Genomic DNA, 19,065 nt, shown 5'->3' on the forward strand with positions numbered 1-19,065 from the left:
TATTACCATAAAATCTGCCTAATTAAAATAAATCAATCATTCTTATACCGTGTACAATCGCAAAACGTGTCCCTGATAATATGAAATGCTGCAAGGAAACGAAATCTGGTTTTACTTCTCATTTATAAGTGTGTAGCCTATATTTTTCAAATGGAGATAATGTCAACATTGAGAGTGCAAAATGAATCGTTATAGCACATGTGTGACAGTTAGGTGAAATCTAAATGTAAAAGACTGTAAATACTTTACAGCATTCAAATGTATAACCACAGTGAAGGACAAAGACGAAACTGTTGTAGCATGGGCTAATGCCTTGTTTTAATAAATACACTCATAGAACTGGCTAAAAGGTTTAAACCCAGGAACATTTTTAATTAAACACAGGTTGCATTTTTCCTGCCTAATTTGCTCCTGCGCCAAGTACTGTTTGTATTTGTAACAAGAACAATGAATGTCTAACTGAAGTGCATCACAGGAACGGATCGATAACCCTGTTTACAACTAACAATCGCCTAACAAAAGGGTCTTGCTTTTGTTTTTGCCTTTTACCTACATGTTCATGAATGCCGATCTGACAATGTTTTGCACACACTCCTGTACAGCATAACAACAATAAAGCATGCTTTATTTTGTAGTTGCAGAAATGCAGTTTGCACCTCAATGTTGGCACCTGCTGTACAGTAGGTTATACTCTCGAAGGCTGCACAAACTCCACCTATTTGTATAAACAATGAGACCGATGTGGGTTTACAGTGTGGCTCAAGTTTTGGGCAAATCATTACAACACAAATCAACAATACACCAGAGTTTAGTGATCTTGCATCGTCTAGCTAGCCGGCTACTAGTGCAGTACCACTATACTGTACACAAGCTGTGCAGCGTGTCTACAGTACAACACAGCAGGTCTCGCCAATTTAGTAAGTTAAAATGCATTCAAACTTTAAAAGAAACAAAAGGACGCGTGCGGTTTTATTCAGTCATTTTGTTATGATCAATGCATTGTTTTAATATACATGCAATCAAGACTCTGAGGCGTTTCGTGAAGCACATTCCCTCTAACACCGACAGGATAACGGGACACCAGCACAAGGGATGCATCGACCAGGCGCACCGACACGACCGAGGTGGCCAAACAATACGAGCACGACGGAGGGCGAGAGGCGGCGATGTCACGCTCAGATGAAACCCCTGTGACATGTCGGAGCATTTGGTCCAATTTCATCAAATAGTTCATGCAGTCGTTTGAGCCTCAGATGCGAGTGGTACCATTGTCAGAATAGGAGGCAACACAACACAAGACCACACAGACGATACCCCCTCAGCACAACACATCATAATAAGATCTGAACAAAAATCAATCAATATCTATCACACAGACAAGATCTAACACAGTGCAAACGCGTCGGGGGGAAAAACACACAAAAAAGCGACTGCAGCTCGCCAGCAACTCACCTTATCCGATGACAGGTCCTGTATCCCAGAAACGGCTGCAGAGATGGATTGCCCTGCTTATTTCCCCCAACACGGTCTTTCTCTGTCCTTCCCTTTTTCTCGCACACTCGAGTCCGCCGCTCTCTCTGTGCTGGATGTGAATGAAGCCACACGCTGCTGTCGGTATCTAGGAACCGCTTCCCCCTTCGCCGCTCCCTGCCAAATAATGACCCCTCCCACAAAGTCCAGACCACAGGCGGCGAGTGCGCGCGCGCGCGGCGTGCGGCCCTTGCCAAATAGTGAGCCCGGCGCTACTGGGCTGAGGCTGAGTCGCTCAGTCCCGCACCGACGACGCATGCGCACTAGCCTGCGTGCGAGTACAACCTGCCACCAGATTGACTGATTTTTTTTTTTTCCCTTTTTTTTTTCGCGTTTCGTTGCCAAATAGTGGGTCTTGGAGTCTAGAAATAGGACAAGATGATGATGCGCTTGCTCAGCAATTGTGACCCTAAGGGGGGGAAAACAGCAAAATGTTCGCACTGGTGTATGGCAAGTGTAGGCTGTGGTTATGGAAACAGCATTGTCAAACAACAAAGCAGGTGCCTTAGTAGCCAGCCAAGATAAGACACGTCTGTGTAATGCATGCCCCATTGTTTGTTTTTTCTAGCATCAAAGCTCTAACATTAATGCTGTCTTCTACATTTTATTTACATCCATTGTTTTTCAAATATGGAATTAGGAAGGTATTGCTTATTTTTCTAATTGCCTTTATAGATTTGTATTCAGTATTTTAGGTCATTTTTGCAATTCTATGCACGTAGCTACCTTTATACATATTCTTAAATACATTCAGGTTTGCCATGAATTGATTGAGCTTGCCTGTGACAGATTTTAACTATAGCGCTTGAAAGCGGACACAGTTAACCTGTGTTAAAATGTGCAATGAAATTGCTTTTGGTTGCTTACAGCTCACTGATAGCAGCCTGTATTCTGACTGATTTTCAGAAACCAGCAGATCTGCTTCATAATGATGGTCTGCACAATCCCAGGAGCCCCATCATATCACCAGTTTTATGGAATACCATAAAATGTAACATGTGCTTCCACTGCCATGGTTTGGCAGTGATGAGGACTCTTATTATGAGGAAAAATCCCCACCCCTCCTCCATTATAACTGCACATAGATAACAGATATAACAAAAAAAAACTGTTCAGAGCATCACAATATGGCTATATTTATTATTTTTTAAGAGAAACTATGGAATTATGCATTTCTAGCATGATCTCCTGCCACATGATGTGTATTGACATAATGATCATAAACCTGTAGGCAGAATGGTTTAGACCGAAGGCATCTGGATGGTAATGTGGGTAGCACAGCAGTACAATTTTACTTGTTTATCTTTGAGCTGTGTTGGCCTGGATACTGGTGATGCTCAATTCACAAGTTAAATGAGTTTAGCAGTCTCACCTTAGTCCATATCACATGCGCACCCCTCTCTTGGCACCACCCTGCAGCTTTGCTCTGGCAGGGGTCCAGTACTTAAATGGCAGGGTGAGGGGGGGTATTAAGGTCAAGACAGAGCAGAGTTTGCACTGCTGTGAGAGGATTGTACTTACTGATATAGATCTTTTTTTATAATTATGCAATTTTAATACAGCAATTAAAAATATGAGCAAAATCGATCAACAGTTATTAAGATATATGTTCAATTGCAAGTTTACATTATGAGAGGTACTCGGGAATTGCTGTTCAAGTATAAGTCAGTCAACATGCACCTTAATAGCTTTTGTCAAAGACTGTCAGTTGGTGACAAATTGGTTCCCAGAAGGTAATGTCTCCAAATTAATTGTATTGAAAAGTGTAAGTATCCTTCAGCATAGTGACATTGCTAGTGCTTGATACAACTGTTGCTCTTTTTTTTAAAGAAGGAAATATTTAAACTAATTAATTACAGTGAAGCATCGAACAGTACAGAGGTTTTTTCACTCAAACCAAGGATTTACAGTCACTTGAACTGAACGTCTTATATGGAACACTTCCTGGTTTTAATAAGGTGTTAATAGTTTAAGGAGACAATGAGACAAATAAAGCCTGCTGGAATAAATATCCCTATAGTAAGTACCCCTTACCCAATAACCTTCTCTGACAAAACAAAGAGACACATAATTTCAGAATAATACATATATTTAAATATATATACAGTGAGGGAAAAAAGTATTTGATCCCCTGCTGATTTTGTACGTTTGCCCACTGACAAAGAAATGATCAGTCTACAATTTTAATGGTAGGTGTATTTTAACAGTGAGAGACAGAATAACAACAAAAAAATCCAGAAAAACACATTTCAAAAAAGTTATCAATTGATTTGCATGTTAATGAGGGAAATAAGTATTTGACCCCTTCGACTTAGTACTTGGTGGCAAAACCCTTGTTGGCGATCACAGAGGTCAGATGTTTCTTGTAGTTGGCCACCAGGTTTGCACACATCTCAGGAGGGATTTTGTCCCACTCCTCTTTGCAGATCCTCTCCAAGTCATTAAGGTTTCGAGGCTGACGTTTGGCAACTCGAACCTTCAGCTCCCTCCACAGATTTTCTATGGGATTAAGGTCTGGAGACTGGCTAGGCCACTCCAGGACCTTAATGTGCTTCTTCTTGAGCCACTCCTTTGTTGCCTTGGCTGTGTGTTTTGGGTCATTGTCATGCTGGAATACCCATCCACGACCCATTTTCAATGCCCTGGCTGAGGGAAGGAGGTTCTCACCCAAGATTTGACAGTACATGGCCCCGTCCATCGTCCCTTTGATGCGGTGCAGTTGTCCTGTCCCCTTAGCAGACAAACACCCCCAAAGCATAATGTTCCCACCTCCATGTTTGACGGTGAGGATGGTGTTCTTGGGGTCATTCCTCCTCCTCCAAACACGGCGAGTTGAGTTGATGCCAAAGAGCTCGATTTTGGTCTCATCTGACCACAACAATTTCACCCAGTTCTCCTCTGAATCATTCAGATGTTCATTGGCAAACTTCAGACGGGCCTGTACATGTGCTTTCTTGAGCAGGGGGACCTTGCGCGTGCTGCAGGATTTCAGTCCTTCACGGCATAGTGTGTTACCAATTGTTTTCTTGGTGACTATGGTCCCAGCTGCCTTGAGATCATTAAAAAGATCCTCCCGTGTAGTTCTGGGCTGATTCCTCACCGTTCTCATGATCATTGAAACTCCACGAGGTGAGATCTTGCATGGAGCCCCAGACCGAGGGAGACTGACAGTTATTTTGTGTTTCTTCCATTTGCGAATAATCGCACCAACTGTTGTCACCTTCTCACCAAGCTGCTTGGCGATGGTCTTGTAGCCCATTCCAGCCTTGTGAAGGTCTACAATCTTGTCCCTGACATCCTTGGACAGCTCTTAGATCTTGGCCATGGTGGAGAGTTTGGAATCTGATTGATTGATTGCTTCTGTGGATAGGTGTCTTTTATACAGGTAACGAGCTGAGATTAGGAGCACTCTCTTCAAGGGAGTGCTCCTAATCTCAGCTCGTTACCTGTATAAATGACACCTAGGAGCCAGAAATCTTGCTGATTGATAGGGGATCAAATACTTATTTCCCTCATCAACATGCAAATCAATTGATAACTTTTTTGAAATGCGTTTTTCTGGATTTTTTTGTTGTTATTCTGTCTCTCACTGTTAAAATACACCTACCATTAAAATTATAGACTCTTCATTTCTTTGTCAGTGGGCAAACGTACAAAATCAGCAGGAGATCAAATACTTTTTTCCCTCACTGTATAATCATATCACAATAAATTATTTTAAAAATACGTAAAATAAATAACCACTTAAGAATATGCTAAATGGAAAGTATGAATTGGCAAACAAACCCAGATAGTGTTACATACAGGATTTCTACTAGATTTTCAGGAAATCTAATTTGCATTCAATAAAGCAGGGCATTTTAACAGGAATCCAAAGAAATCCAGAAGCTCAAATGTTATATACAAAAAAAATATAGAAAAAACAATACATCAAGGACTCCAGACTATAGGAAAAAGACTATAAAATTAAACCTGTGTCAGTGAGATAAGATTCATTTTCCATTAAAATAATGGAAAAGCAATCACCTGGGCCTGACGTGTTCATTGTGGCGTTTCTTCAAACTTATCCAATTTTAATATGGTTGAAATCCCATCTCACCTTGATGGTGAAGCCGAGTAAGTATGCTCCTAGTACTTGTTTGTTATTCTATAATGAGCCATCTCCTCAACAGGGTTTCCTGGGGAAGCTGGGCATGACACCTCTCTATTTTCCAGGTAGTTTCACATTGACATGCATCAGAGTGTCTGACAGTGACTGGTTTTGGAAACAAACCTTCTGTTTAGCATGTTACAGAAAAGGTGATTGAAATATGATGGCCCTATGGATGCATCGAAGGCCTATGACAGATTGGAATTTCATTATTAGACTTCTTCTGGATTAAAGGAAATTGTATTTAATGTATTGATGTATTTTATTGAAGGCCACCGTCAGTGATAAAACACATTTAGAGTGAAGTAGCCGGTGAGAAAGTTGTTAATATTAGTGTTTGCCATCAATTCATTTCCCCAGGACCCGACATGTGGTCCCCTCGACAATTCGCCCCCACAGCGTTTGGTCCCCACGACAGTTCTTCACGGGAATAAATTGTCGTTGAGGTCAATTGCCACGGGGATGAATTGTCACTGAGGCGAATTGTCACTGGGCAAATGGAATGAGGATGAATTGTCATGAACCCCCTTAAAATGAGTGGTTTCTCGTAAAAAAATATTTATCATGTAAGCATTTACATTTCTTAAAAAATTAAAATTAAAAACTTTCAGTTGTAATATGCCTAACAGCATGTCAATAAGTGTGCATCCTTTTTACATTAGGTTTTAAACTACGTTTGCCACTGTAATGGTACAACATGTGTCCAGAGAATGCTGTTAATGTCACTGTTAACTTTGGAGATGGTAAATGTTGATATAAGTAAAAAAGAAAGAAAATACAATTTTGGTTATGAATGGATATTTAAAAATGATGACAACCCTTTACCAAAGTTCTTTAGAAGGTGTTTCATGGACAGTACAGAGAAACCCAATAACCTGATCTAAGGCTAAAATGTGTTGTTGATGGAGTCTAATTTAGAAATCGTATTAATTCCTACAAATGTACTATGATTACAAACTTCCAGCAATGTTAAGACAAGTACTCATACATATGCAAACCTCAGTGTGTGCAACTTAATAAAGGATACTGTACAAAGTATAATGAAAAAGGTAATATTGGCCTGTACTAATACACATTAAAAATGTAATTTAAAAGAGAGAAACACATTTGCACATAAATTCTGCAATTTTCCCTGAGAGACATTCTGATTTATTACCTCTCCAAGACCATCAATCTTTCCTAACACTTGGATCACTTTACCTCCGAGGAATATGACTCACATTCATTTTGCATTTGAGATATCCTTTTGAATGGCATAGCATAATAGCATAAAATAAATTAACAAAAATAGAGAAGAAAATGAGCACACAACACACAAACCATGCTAAAATATTGTCAATACCAGTTTCCAATAGACTTCCTTTCCAGATCATTATGGTGTTATACTAGGTTGGACTGCCTTACATTTGAATTTGAAAAATGGCTGCCTGAAATTTACATTTTATCATTATCTCTGCTTTGGTGTTACGCTTAATTTTCAAGAATTTCCATTTGCCATCATGCTTTATTTTATATAGTAGGTTGGGCCATCTTACATATACATTTAAAATTAGAGATGGGCACTCATATTTAATAGTGTAAATGATGATGTAAGTGGCTCTTGTCATCACTCATTCATGGCAATCACACTTTACCTTTTGTGCACCACTAATAGCAATCACAGCTGCTTGCTTTGGCAGAGAATTAATCTTAGTGTGGCAATAGCTGATTCTCTGTGATGTTTAGTGTTTTGTAGTTCATGTAGTTGGAAACAACCCAGTCCTACAGAGGCCACAGATTCACTTTAAAACACTGAATAAAATTATTTATATAAACAGTCAAACACACACATATATATATATATATATATATATATATATATATATATATTCTTAAAAAAAATAAGTGGGCGAGTGCATGTGTGGCAACACCAAGAGAACGGTACAGGCCTGACTGCTTGACCGCTACAGTGAGGGGGTCCAGAGGCTCTGTTGTGCTGTGGGGGGCATTTTCCTGGCATGGTTTGGGTCCACTTATCCCCTTAGAGGGAAGGGTCACTGAAAATCATGACAAAGTTATTCTGAGTGATCACCTTTATCCTATGGTGACACATTTCTATCCTGATGGGAGTGGTCTCTTCCAGGATGACAATGCCCCCATCCACAGGGCACGAGGGCAAATTGACTGGTTTGATGAGTATGAAAATGATGTGAATCATATGCTATGGATTTCGCAGTCACCAGATCTCAACCCAATTGAACAATCGGAGATTTTGGACTGACGTATTAGACAGTGCTCTCCACCACCATCATCAAAACACCAAATGAGGGAATATCTTTTGGAAGAATGGTGTTCCATCCCTCCAGTAGAGTTCAGAGACTCGTAGAATCTGTGCCAAGAGGATTGAAGCTGTTCTGGCGGCTCGTGGTGCCCAACACCTTACTGAGACACTTTATGTTGATTTTTCCTTTAATTTTTCACCTGTCTATATATATACAGTTCCTAATAATTTCCCCAAATTCACCCACTATCCTGCATGCTAAAAATCCTGACTGATATGTGCCCTTCCGAGTTTAAGTTTAATGTATTACTTTAGACTGAAAAGCACAAATAACCAATATAGCATACAATTGCCACTTTGTTATCCCATGATTACATAACATACTCACTGCTTTCTAATTATAAGAAAATTACTTCAGGAATACATTTTTTAGCAAGAGCTATTAAACACCTTAACAACATGATCAGATTTATATCAACATGATTCAAATTAATTTTGTAACTACACGGAAAATAAAATAACTAAACTAACTAAATTAATGAATTGGTTATTAATAGGACCATTTAGAATTAATGCTATTTTATTCTTATTTTATTCTTTATTCTATTTTATTATTATTATTATTATTATTATTATTATTATTATTATTATTATTATTATTATTATTATTATTATTATTATATATTTCTAAGCAGCCCTTATCCAGGGTGACTTAGGGTGACACGATAAAAGTGCAATACAAAGTGCAAAAAGACATGAAACGTTCAAGGCATGAAACATTACAAATTCCAATTTACAAATTACAGTGTAATTCATACCATAATACATTTTACAAATTCCAATTTACACAAGTGTATGCAATAAATTAGGTCTTACATCCTGGATTGTAAAAGCTGAGTGCAGACATGATGTTAGGTCACAGTCAAGGGCCACGGGAAAGGGAGCCTAGGGGAAATCAAAATAACAAGTACTAGTAAAGCAAGGCAAGTAGTATTATCAAACGTTGTTAAGTGCAATCTTACATGAATTACAAGTAGCGTCTGAAAAGATGTGTCTTGAGTAATCGCCGGAAGGAGGTCAGGGACTCTGTGGTTTTGACTTCAGTGGGGAGACCGTTCCACCATTTAGGGGCCATGGATGAGAAGGAGCAGCTCTGGATGAAGGGGAGTGGAGAGGAGGTAGGGTTAGTCTTCTGGCACCAGAAGAGCTCAGCGGTCTAGAGGGGATGTATGGAGAGATGAGGGTCTGCAGGTAACTCGGTGCAGTCTGGCTGAGACAGCGGTGGGTGAGGGTCAATGTCTTGAACTGAATGCGTGCCTTTATCGGGAGCCAGTGGAGGGAGCGGAGCAGTGGGGTAGCGTGTGTGAATCGGGGCAGAGAGAATACCTGATGAGGAGGGAGAGAGTGTTGTAGATTCCAAGGGGATTGAAATGGAGAGGTCGGCAGAAGGCGAGGAAGTGGGGGGGGGAAGAGGAAATCAGATTTGGAGAGGTTGAGCTTGAGGTGGTGTGAGTGCATCCAGGTAGAGATAGCAGAGAAGCAGGAAGAGATGCGATAGGGGATGAGAGGGTCAGAAGAGGGAAAAGACAGGAGGATCTGGGCATCATCTGCATAAAAATGGTAAGAGAAACCATGGGATGTGATGAGGGGGCCCAGGGAGTGAGTGTAGAGAGAGAACAGGAGGGGGCCCATGACGGAGCCTTGGGGAACGCCTATGAGGAGAGGTTGGGGGGTGGATGAGGAACCTCGCTATGTCACTTGGTAGGTCATTGAGATAGTAGGAAATGAAAGGAAAAACACAGGAGTTTTTCAATAAGTAGCAGAACCAAAAGTTTACATATTTCCCCTGTAGTGTAGCATTTGGAAATACAAGCTGCTTGGGTAATACAGCTTAATTTAAAAGTACACCCCAGCATTACGCATTCAACACAGTCCCACAAACATTTGCAAACATCTCTACAAAGTCCAAATCTGAGCTAAATTCCATGTGCCTCTTAAATGTCTCAATTGTCAATTTTCTCTGAATTTGAGCCTGCAGGCACGGCCATGTACCATCTGCTCAAAAGCTTTTGGTTGGTCTGACCGTAGACTTTCAGAGCTTGCAGTGGAAAATACAGTCTTTGACGTCATGTTTGTTGGACGATGCATGCTTTATCTCATCCCTCCTGAAGCAGCACTGTAGATGCAAAATTAAATGATGTTCTTTTATTGGTGACCCCAAATCACAGTGCAAAGGGGGGAAAATAATTGTTCAAATTTATATATATATACACTCACCTAAAGGATTATTAGGAACACCTGTTCAATTTCTCATTAATGCAATTATCTAACCAACCAATCACATGGCAGTTGCTTCAATGCATTTAGGGGTGTGGTCCTGGTCAAGACAATCTCCTGAACTCCAAACTGAATGTCTGAATGGGAAAGAAAGGTGATTTAAGCAATTTTGAGCGTGGCATGGTTGTTGGTGCCAGACGGGCCGGTCTGAGTATTTCACAATCTGCTCAGTTACTGGGATTTTCATGCACAACCATTTCTAGGGTTTACAAAGAATGGTGTGAAAAGGGAAAAACATCCAGTATGCGGCAGTCCTGTGGGCGAAAATGCCTTGTTGATGCTAGAGGTCAGAGGAGAATGGGCCGACTGATTCAAGCTGATAGAAGAGCAACTTTGACTGAAATAACCACTCGTTACAACCGAGGTATGCAGCAAAGCATTTGTGAAGCCACAACACGTACAACCTTGAGGCGGATGGGCTACAACAGCAGAAGACCCAACACCGGGTACCACTCATCTCCACTACAAATAGGAAAAAGAGGCTACAATTTGCACAAGCTCACCAAAATTGGACAGTTGAAGACTGGAAAAATGTTGCCTGGTCTGATGAGTCTCGATTTCTGTTGAGACATTCAGATGGTAGAGTCAGAATTTGGCGTAAACAGAATGAGAACATGGATCCATCATGCCTTGTTACCACTGTGCAGGCTGGTGGTGGTGGTGTAATGGTGTGGGGGATGTTTTCTTGGCACACTTTAGGCCCCTTAGTGCCAATTGGGCATCGTTTAAATGCCACGGCCTACCTGAGCATTGTTTCTGACCATGTCCATCCCTTTATGACCACCATGTACCCATCCTCTGATGGCTACTTCCGGCAGGATAATGCACCATGTCACAAAGGTCGAATCATTTCAAATTGGTTTCTTGAACATGACAATGAGTTCACTGTACTAAACTGGCCCCCACAGTCACCAGATCTCAACCCAATAGAGCATCTTTGGGATGTGGTGGAACGGGAGCTTCGTGCCCTGGATGTGCATCCCACAAATCTCCATCAACTGCAAGATGCTATCCTATCAATATGGGCCAACATTTCTAAAGAATGCTTTCAGCACCTTGTTGAATCAATGCCACGTAGAATTAAGGCAGTTCTGAAGGCGAAAGGGGGTCAAACACAGTATTAGTATGGTGTTCCTAATAATCCTTTAGGTGAGTGTATATACACAGTACTGTGCAAAAGTTTTAGGCAGATGTGAAAAAATGCTGTAACGTAAGAATGCTTTCAAAAATAGACATGTTAATAGATTATATTTATCAATTAACTAAATGCAAAGTGAGTGAACAGAAGAAAAATCTACATCAAATCAATATTTGGTGTGACCACCCTTTGCCTTCAAAACAGCATCAATTCTTCTATTATATATGATAAAATAACTAAGTTATATTGTGTTTTTTGTTTAGTTACTGGAAAAACAAATTGCAGTTGTCATCACCTGCGTACTGGTGGTCAGGTTGCAATTATTATAATTTTTTATGTCACATCTTTTATTTCACCCAGAATTAGAAAGAAAGACCATAAGGATGATGGTCAGTAATGCCTTTGTGAAAAACGTTCGTAGGAAACTCTTTCAAAGGCATAATAATGAATAAATGTAAAGACAAGGGGCAGAAAATCACAATAACAAAGGCAATTTTCATATATTAGTGTGTGTTTTGGTCTAACTCCACAGTGTAGATCCATAATTGCCAAATTTGTATTGCTTATTCAATTCTGCATTTCTGGTATGATTAATAAATTACCTCTTAGTTATTACATTATACCATCTAACCCTGCCTCAAAAAATCTTTATTTTATTTTTGTGAGATGAAAATGATCTACATATATTAACTCTAAATAAATATTTTGAAATATTGTGTTTTATAATATGCATATATTTTTATAAATCGTAAGAGAACAATATAATTTCATATTTTAATGGTTTGCAGTTGCATATATATATATATGGGCCGATTCCTCACCGTTCTCATTATCATTGAAACTCCACGAGGTGAGATCTTGCATGGAGCCCCAGACCGAGGGAGACTGACAGTTATTTTGTGTTTCTTCCATTTGCGAATAATCGCACCAACTGTTGTCACCTTCTCACCAAGCTGCTTGGCGATGGTCTTGTAGCCCATTCCAGCCTTGTGTAGGTCTACAATCTTGTCCCTGACATCCTTGGACAGCTCTTTGGTCATGGCCATGGTGGAGAGTTTGGAATCTGATTGATTGATAGCTTCTGTGGACAGGTGTCTTTTATACAGGTAACGAGCTGAGATTAGGAGCACTCCCTTTAAGAGAGTGTTCCTAATCTCAGCTCGTTACCTGTATAAAAGATACCTGGGAGCCAGAAATCTTGCTGATTGATAGGGGATCAAATACTTATTTCTCTCATCAACATGCAAATCAATTTATAACTTTTATGAAATGCGTTTTTCTGGATTTTTTTGTTGTTATTCTGTCTCTCACTGTTAAAATACACCTACCATTAAAATTATAGACTGATCATTTCTTTGTCAGTGGGCAAACGTACAAAATCAGCAGGGGATCAAATACTTTTTTACCTCACTTTATATATATACACACACACACACACACACACACACACACACACACACACACATAATTTTATTTCATTTTTATTTTGCTGTCTTCTTCTCTATAGTAGTTAACAGCAATCTATTGTTATTCAGTTATTCAGAGCATAACAGCATCATCACACAAGCTGTTCAGTCAGTATTTTAATTTCGCAAATAAAACTGCGATTTTACTGGATTATCTTTTCCAGAATGGATCCTAGTTCCATCCAGCTCTTCTCATTACCACCATCTGTTGTGTTGGCATCTCTCATCTGGAAAAAAGTAACATATATATACACAGTAGCACAAAATACTGATTGCTGTGGTTTGAATACATCTGTGCATTGTTTATTTAAATATATATATAACTTATTGAGATACTATTATTCCTGCCTTGTGCCCTATGCCTGCTGGGATCAGCCCCCGGCTACCCCGTGCCCCTCACCAGGATAAGCGGTTTCAAAAATGGATGTATGGATGGAGATATACAGTATGGCTACAGTATTGATAGTCATATGATTCTTTATTTCCTGGCTTATTTTTATCAATGAATAATGAGTATAGACTTGTATTTTAATAATAAATCATCTATAAGTTATACTTCAAGAGACTGAATACATTTCCTGTATATAAATTAAAAAAAGATGTGCTGCATGTTTGTATGTATGTCTGTACATGCAGTATGTGTATGTGTAGTCCATTCAGCACTATGTGTAATAATTAAATAGACTACTTTGTCACTACCTGCCTTAATCACTGAAGCTTGAGCTTCCTATGAAACAACCTTAGGGAATCCAGTTATAGTTTGTTACATTTGTTGCAAGATCTTTACTTTTTGTGAGTATGTACCATAAATTCTAATGTATCTTTCAAAGGATAATTCATCAAGATGTGTCAACATGCAGCTAAACATTCTTATATTCCTTCCAGACCATATTTTCACCTTTTGTTGCACATCTACACATCCAATCCCACAACTTCCAACTAAAAAACATTTTCTAGAAATTTGTAGAACATTCATTAAAAATTAAAACTGAGGTAGCTTAATTGACTAAGAGACCAACACCCTTGTAATAGCAAATCCTAAATCACATCAAATTAAGTGGCCATGACATGACATTGACATGATTTCAGGAAAAATTCAGCAGTCCTGTAGGTTCCATCAGCTGGGTTGTGTATTTCAAAGCAAAGACTCAACCATGAGCATGAAAGGTGATTTCAAAAGACCTTCAGTCCAAAGCTGTTGAAAGGTACAGATCAGGGGATGTATGGCACCACCAACACTCTGCCTAGATCAGGACATACCTCCAAACTGGATGACTGAGGAAGAAGGAGACTGATCACAGAGGCTACTAAGAGCTAGAGGCTTATATGGTGAAGACAGGTAAAAGTGTCCATGTGATAACAATGTCCCAAGCACTCCACAAATCTGTCCTGTATGATAGGATAGCAGGATGGAAGCTTTTACCCAATAACTCCTGTTTGAAGCATGCAAAAAAACCATTCAGGATATCTGTAGCCATGTATCAAAATATTTTGTGGTTTGACAAAACTAAAATTTGAGTTTTTGGCTTATATTCAAAGGGTTATGTTTCATACGGACCAGACAACAAAAAACAACAACATAACACATAGCCAAAGCCCAGTCTCCATAAAAAAGCCCAGCAGCATAAAAAAGAAAGATATTTGTCTTACCACCTGCATCACAGAACTCCAAATGTAGCCTTTTTCTCCGGGCTGCTGCTGATGAAGGTCCTCATTAGGGCATCAATGTCCAGACTGTCCAAAATATCACCATGAGCAAGGTGTGTCAGTCTTTTTTGTATCATTATTGTGCGTAACCATGTCTTTAGACGGCGCAGAGTGGAAAATGTTCTCTCAGATGAAGCAACTGAGATGGGGAGACATAGGCATAGTTTAATGAGGTTTTTAGCTTCTTTGAAAATAGCCCTAGTTTGTGGATGGAGCTTAGACTTGCGGCTATGTCTTTTACGGTGTTACAAGGAGAATCGCTGAAGATGTCTCCGAGCATTTTCAGCTGGATCTCCAGTCGGGCTCCGTCAAAGTGCAAGGGAAGGTGAAGGGAATCTACATTCACTGTTTGTTCCTTGTTGGCTGCCGTATTAACCACCTTCTCTCTGAGAACTGCTGTTTTCATGTCATCTTGATCGAACCTCCTCTTTAGTTCCTCTGTGACCAAGTCCAATGCTTCAAAAAACTTGTGTCGCCGTGGGTGTTGCACTTCTGCCTCTGGCTCTGTTGTGTGCCGATAAGGGACTGGGATTTTTGTCATCCTGTGCAACTCAGCATCACCTGGCATTTTCAGTCCCGCTGTGGATACCATGTGTAGTATGTTCTCCACCACTGCATCATTTCGAAGTGCTTCCATGCACTTTCTAAGAAATTCGGTACACTTAAGTGCACCCAGTGCGCTGGCTTTGGGGTTCTGTAAACTCCTGGCCACCGACTCGCACGGCTCGAAAAGTGCTTCGCTACACAGGAGGCCAAAGTAGGTTTTAGCTTTCATTGCTTGCTTATACAGGCCTCCGATCTTAGCTGTAGCGTCTCCCCTCACACCTTTGTCATCTTTAAGCTGCTCCATAGTTCCAATGATTTCTCTGTAGGCCCTACATACACGCTTGATAGCTATTGTTCATATGCACCATCTTGTTGGACATACAGCCAGTATGGTAACTACCTCATCGCAGCCAAACATTGACTCGTAGAGCTCCTTGCTTTTGGATGACTAATGGATTACCACAGCTATGCCCTGAACAAAGTTCATGGAATCATAACACTCACCTCACAGGCGGCCTCTTGAAGAACTAAGTCAAGTGAGTGGTTGGCACAGTGGACGAACAGAGACTCCGGGCATAGTTCTTTCATTTGCGCCTGAACACCCGAAAACTATCCTGACATATTACTAGCTCCATCAAAACAGTATCCCTGAAGACGTTCAATTGGGATGTTCAGCCTGAGAAATACATCTTTGATGCACTTGAACAGGGTGTCTCTGCTGCTGTCGGGAGCATTGTAAAATCCAAGGAAGTCAGAGTGAATCTCCATGTTCTCGTCTACGTATTGCAGTGTTAATGAAAATTGTTCCATTGTACTGGCATCCGTGGTACCATCGGCTGTGAGTCCATAGTGCGGACTACTTATGGCACGGGATAACGCATGCGTACTGTTGAATTACTTCATTCTGAATTGTGTTCGATAGCCAGTTATCTCTTCTAAGAATCCATTCTCTCTCTTTTGGGAGATTATAGGTACGTTCCAGCATAAGTTCATACAAAATGCCATCACGGCTGCTGTCACTCCGAAAAGCCACCCCTTTCTTTCACAGGAAGGGCACTGACCTGAACATCAGTTCCATAACATGCATTGCTTTATTCTGAGCTTGGCAGGCAGCGTCAGATAAAAGGGCATTAATTGGGGTGTTTTTTAGAGTAGAGATTTTTTGAATGGCATCACTGTGAAGCTTAGACTTCTCATGCTTGTTGAATTTTTCTGTTGCCTTCCGCCAGTTTGTGATGCCTCCCTTAACAATACTGCTGTCTAACTTTATGCTATCTTCATTAATTAGACCTTTCTCCACCGCTTTGACACAGCTAAAACAGACAACGCGATCACCATCCTCAATATAATGCAGCCATCTTCATTTGTTGTACCAGCTTGCAATGAATGAATGACAAAACGTTTATTTTGTAAGGTCATGTGTCTAGCATGGCACATATTTTTGCTGTCATTAATGGCTTACTATTATAGTCATTAGTGTTTCCAATGAATCTTAATGAATCTTAAGGAATCTTAACAAATTTAATTTAATTGATTTATTTTTGTGTAAATAAATGTGTGGGTGCTGCAGCACCCTCTGTTGGCGCTGCAGCACCAACACATTTATTTACACGGTTATGGTGAAGCATGGTGGTGCAGCATCATTTAAGGGGCATGTTTCTCATCAGAAGGGACGGGAGTACTTTGTCAGAATAGAAGGGAAAATGATGGCGCAAAGTACAGATAAGTCCTTGAGGAAAACTTGCTGCCCTCTGCAAAAAAGCTGAAACTGGGACAAAAGTTCATTTTACAGCATGAAAATGACCCGAAGCATATGGCCAAAGCTACACTGCAGTGACTACAGAACAAAAAGTAAAAAGAAGTGGCCCAGTCAAAGCCTTGACCTAAATCCAATCGAAAATATGTGGCATGACTTGAAGATTGCTGTCCATCAACGCTCCCCAAGGAACTTGACAGAGCTTGAACAGTTTTGTTAAGAGGAATGGTCAAATATTGCCAGTGTACCAGTGAGTGAAGGACACGGACGGTTTGATCTTAGCTGGCAGGCTTTCTTTATTCAATACGTTTACACAATACAAAAATAAATGAATGATAGCCTCTCGCAGAGGAGCCTTCAAACTCTGAGAGGAGTTCATACAAAATGAACAAAAGAAATGCAAAGAAAACAAACAGTCTTCTACAGGTGCTCCAAGGCAGAAACAAGACGAGGTGGTCTGGGGATCTCCCTGAAAGCAGCAACAAGGAGCTTTAAATAAGGTGAGGCACAGCTGCGGTGAGAGCACTGACTGAGAGACAACCCGGTCCCCACCATGTGCCATGGCAGGGCTGAGCTGTCACAGACAGATTTGGTGTGCAAAGTTGAGACCTATCCCAAAAAACTCACAGCTGTGAAAGGTGCTTCAATTGAGTATTAACTCAGGGGGGTGAAGACAATTATGATATGTCAGTATATATATATATATATATATATATATATATATATATATAGTGTATATATGTTATGGAATTAATTAGGGAGCAATGCACATTTGGGTTGTGCATTATACTCCAGTATCTATTTGGAAACAGTACGCAATACAACACAAGTGGTCATGTCAGTTTACAAGGAATAATACTGGAGTATAATGAAGTGCAAAGCAATACAAGTTCAAATTTAACATGAACAAGAGTTAGTAAGCCTTAAGCACAAGATTAGTCCATGTAGACATGAGAGGCAGTGCATGGATGCAGATGACCAGAGGCATAAGAGAAGATTTGCAGAGTTTATAAGAAAGATATCGCTGCTCTAGAGGGAGTTCAGAGGAGAGCAACCAGACTTATTCCAGGTCTGAAGGGAATGTCCTACTGAGAGACTGAGGACCTGAACCTTTTCACCCTGGAACAGAGGAGACTTCGTGGGGACTTGATCCAAGTCTTCAAAATCATGAAAGGCAATGACCGCATCAAACCAGAGGAGCTTTTCCAGATCAGCAGGGACACACGCACCCAGGGACACAAATGGAAATTGGGCTTCAAGGCATTCAAGATGAAAAACAGGAGACACTTCTTCACACAGAGAGTTGTCACAATCTGGAACAAAATCTGCAAAAGCACTAACGCAGTGTATATATAAGGCATAGGGCACACAACATTTTGTAGCAGCTTATTTTTTTCTTTAAAAACTCAACCACCTTGTCACCTGACAGCTGTGGAATTCTGGGGAAATTATCTGTTGTCAGTGTTTACTATGCATGTACAATACAGAATTGTACCCTCCAGGCTCAATCAGTTCCAAAGAAAATATAAATCACAAGGTGACGAAGCTGCACTGAGAACAAATTCACTTAATTAACACAATTTTACAAATTAGACTGCACTCTTGTTAATTGAGTCTGAATCTAGTTCAGATTATCTAATCATCAAATAGTTCAGATTAAGTTATATTCAAGGGTCCTCAGCATTTCAGCAAAAATAACTCAACAGTACCACCAGATTTTTGTTTTCTTTAAAAATAATATCAATACACAATAACATACATGTGTGAATGTATTTCATATACATTTTAAAATGTATAGGGCTACACTTAGGTGTAGAATAAATTAAAATGAGCACATTTTAATTTGTAACTAGTAGAAAGTGTTTACAGATTATAATCTAAATGTAAAATTATGATTGATTGGGTAAAATATTATAATGTGAGATTTGTGGGCAAAGTTTTGACTTGGTCTTAGATTATCCATCATGTAACTTTATTAACCCTTAAAAGTAAATCAGGCTTTTAAACTAACTTTTCCACCAACTTCTTATGTTATGCCTTATGCCTATTATGGTAGGGTCAATGGCAGGGTCTATGGAAATAAGTACATTGTTGGTTGAAACAGTACTAATATGCAGACTAACAGGAAACAATCCACATCAATATCTATTATCCAGTCAAGCCCATAAGCAAACT

General features: G+C 39.9%; 1 protein-coding gene across 1 annotated transcript in view; it reads right to left on the reverse strand.

Moving 5' to 3' along the window:
* ctnna2 (catenin (cadherin-associated protein), alpha 2) overlaps nt 1–1,689 on the reverse strand; it is a 467,074-nt gene extending 465,385 nt beyond the window's left edge. Inside the window, exon 1 of the mRNA XM_066719775.1 lies at nt 1,453–1,689. The gene's annotated coding sequence lies outside the window, so the exon portion shown is untranslated. The remainder of the gene's footprint in view (nt 1–1,452) is intronic.
* Nucleotides 1,690–19,065: the final 17,376 nt, after the last annotated feature.

This window comes from Amia ocellicauda, chromosome 13 (assembly GCF_036373705.1).
Source record: "Amia ocellicauda isolate fAmiCal2 chromosome 13, fAmiCal2.hap1, whole genome shotgun sequence".
NCBI classification, from domain to species: domain Eukaryota; kingdom Metazoa; phylum Chordata; class Actinopteri; order Amiiformes; family Amiidae; genus Amia; species Amia ocellicauda.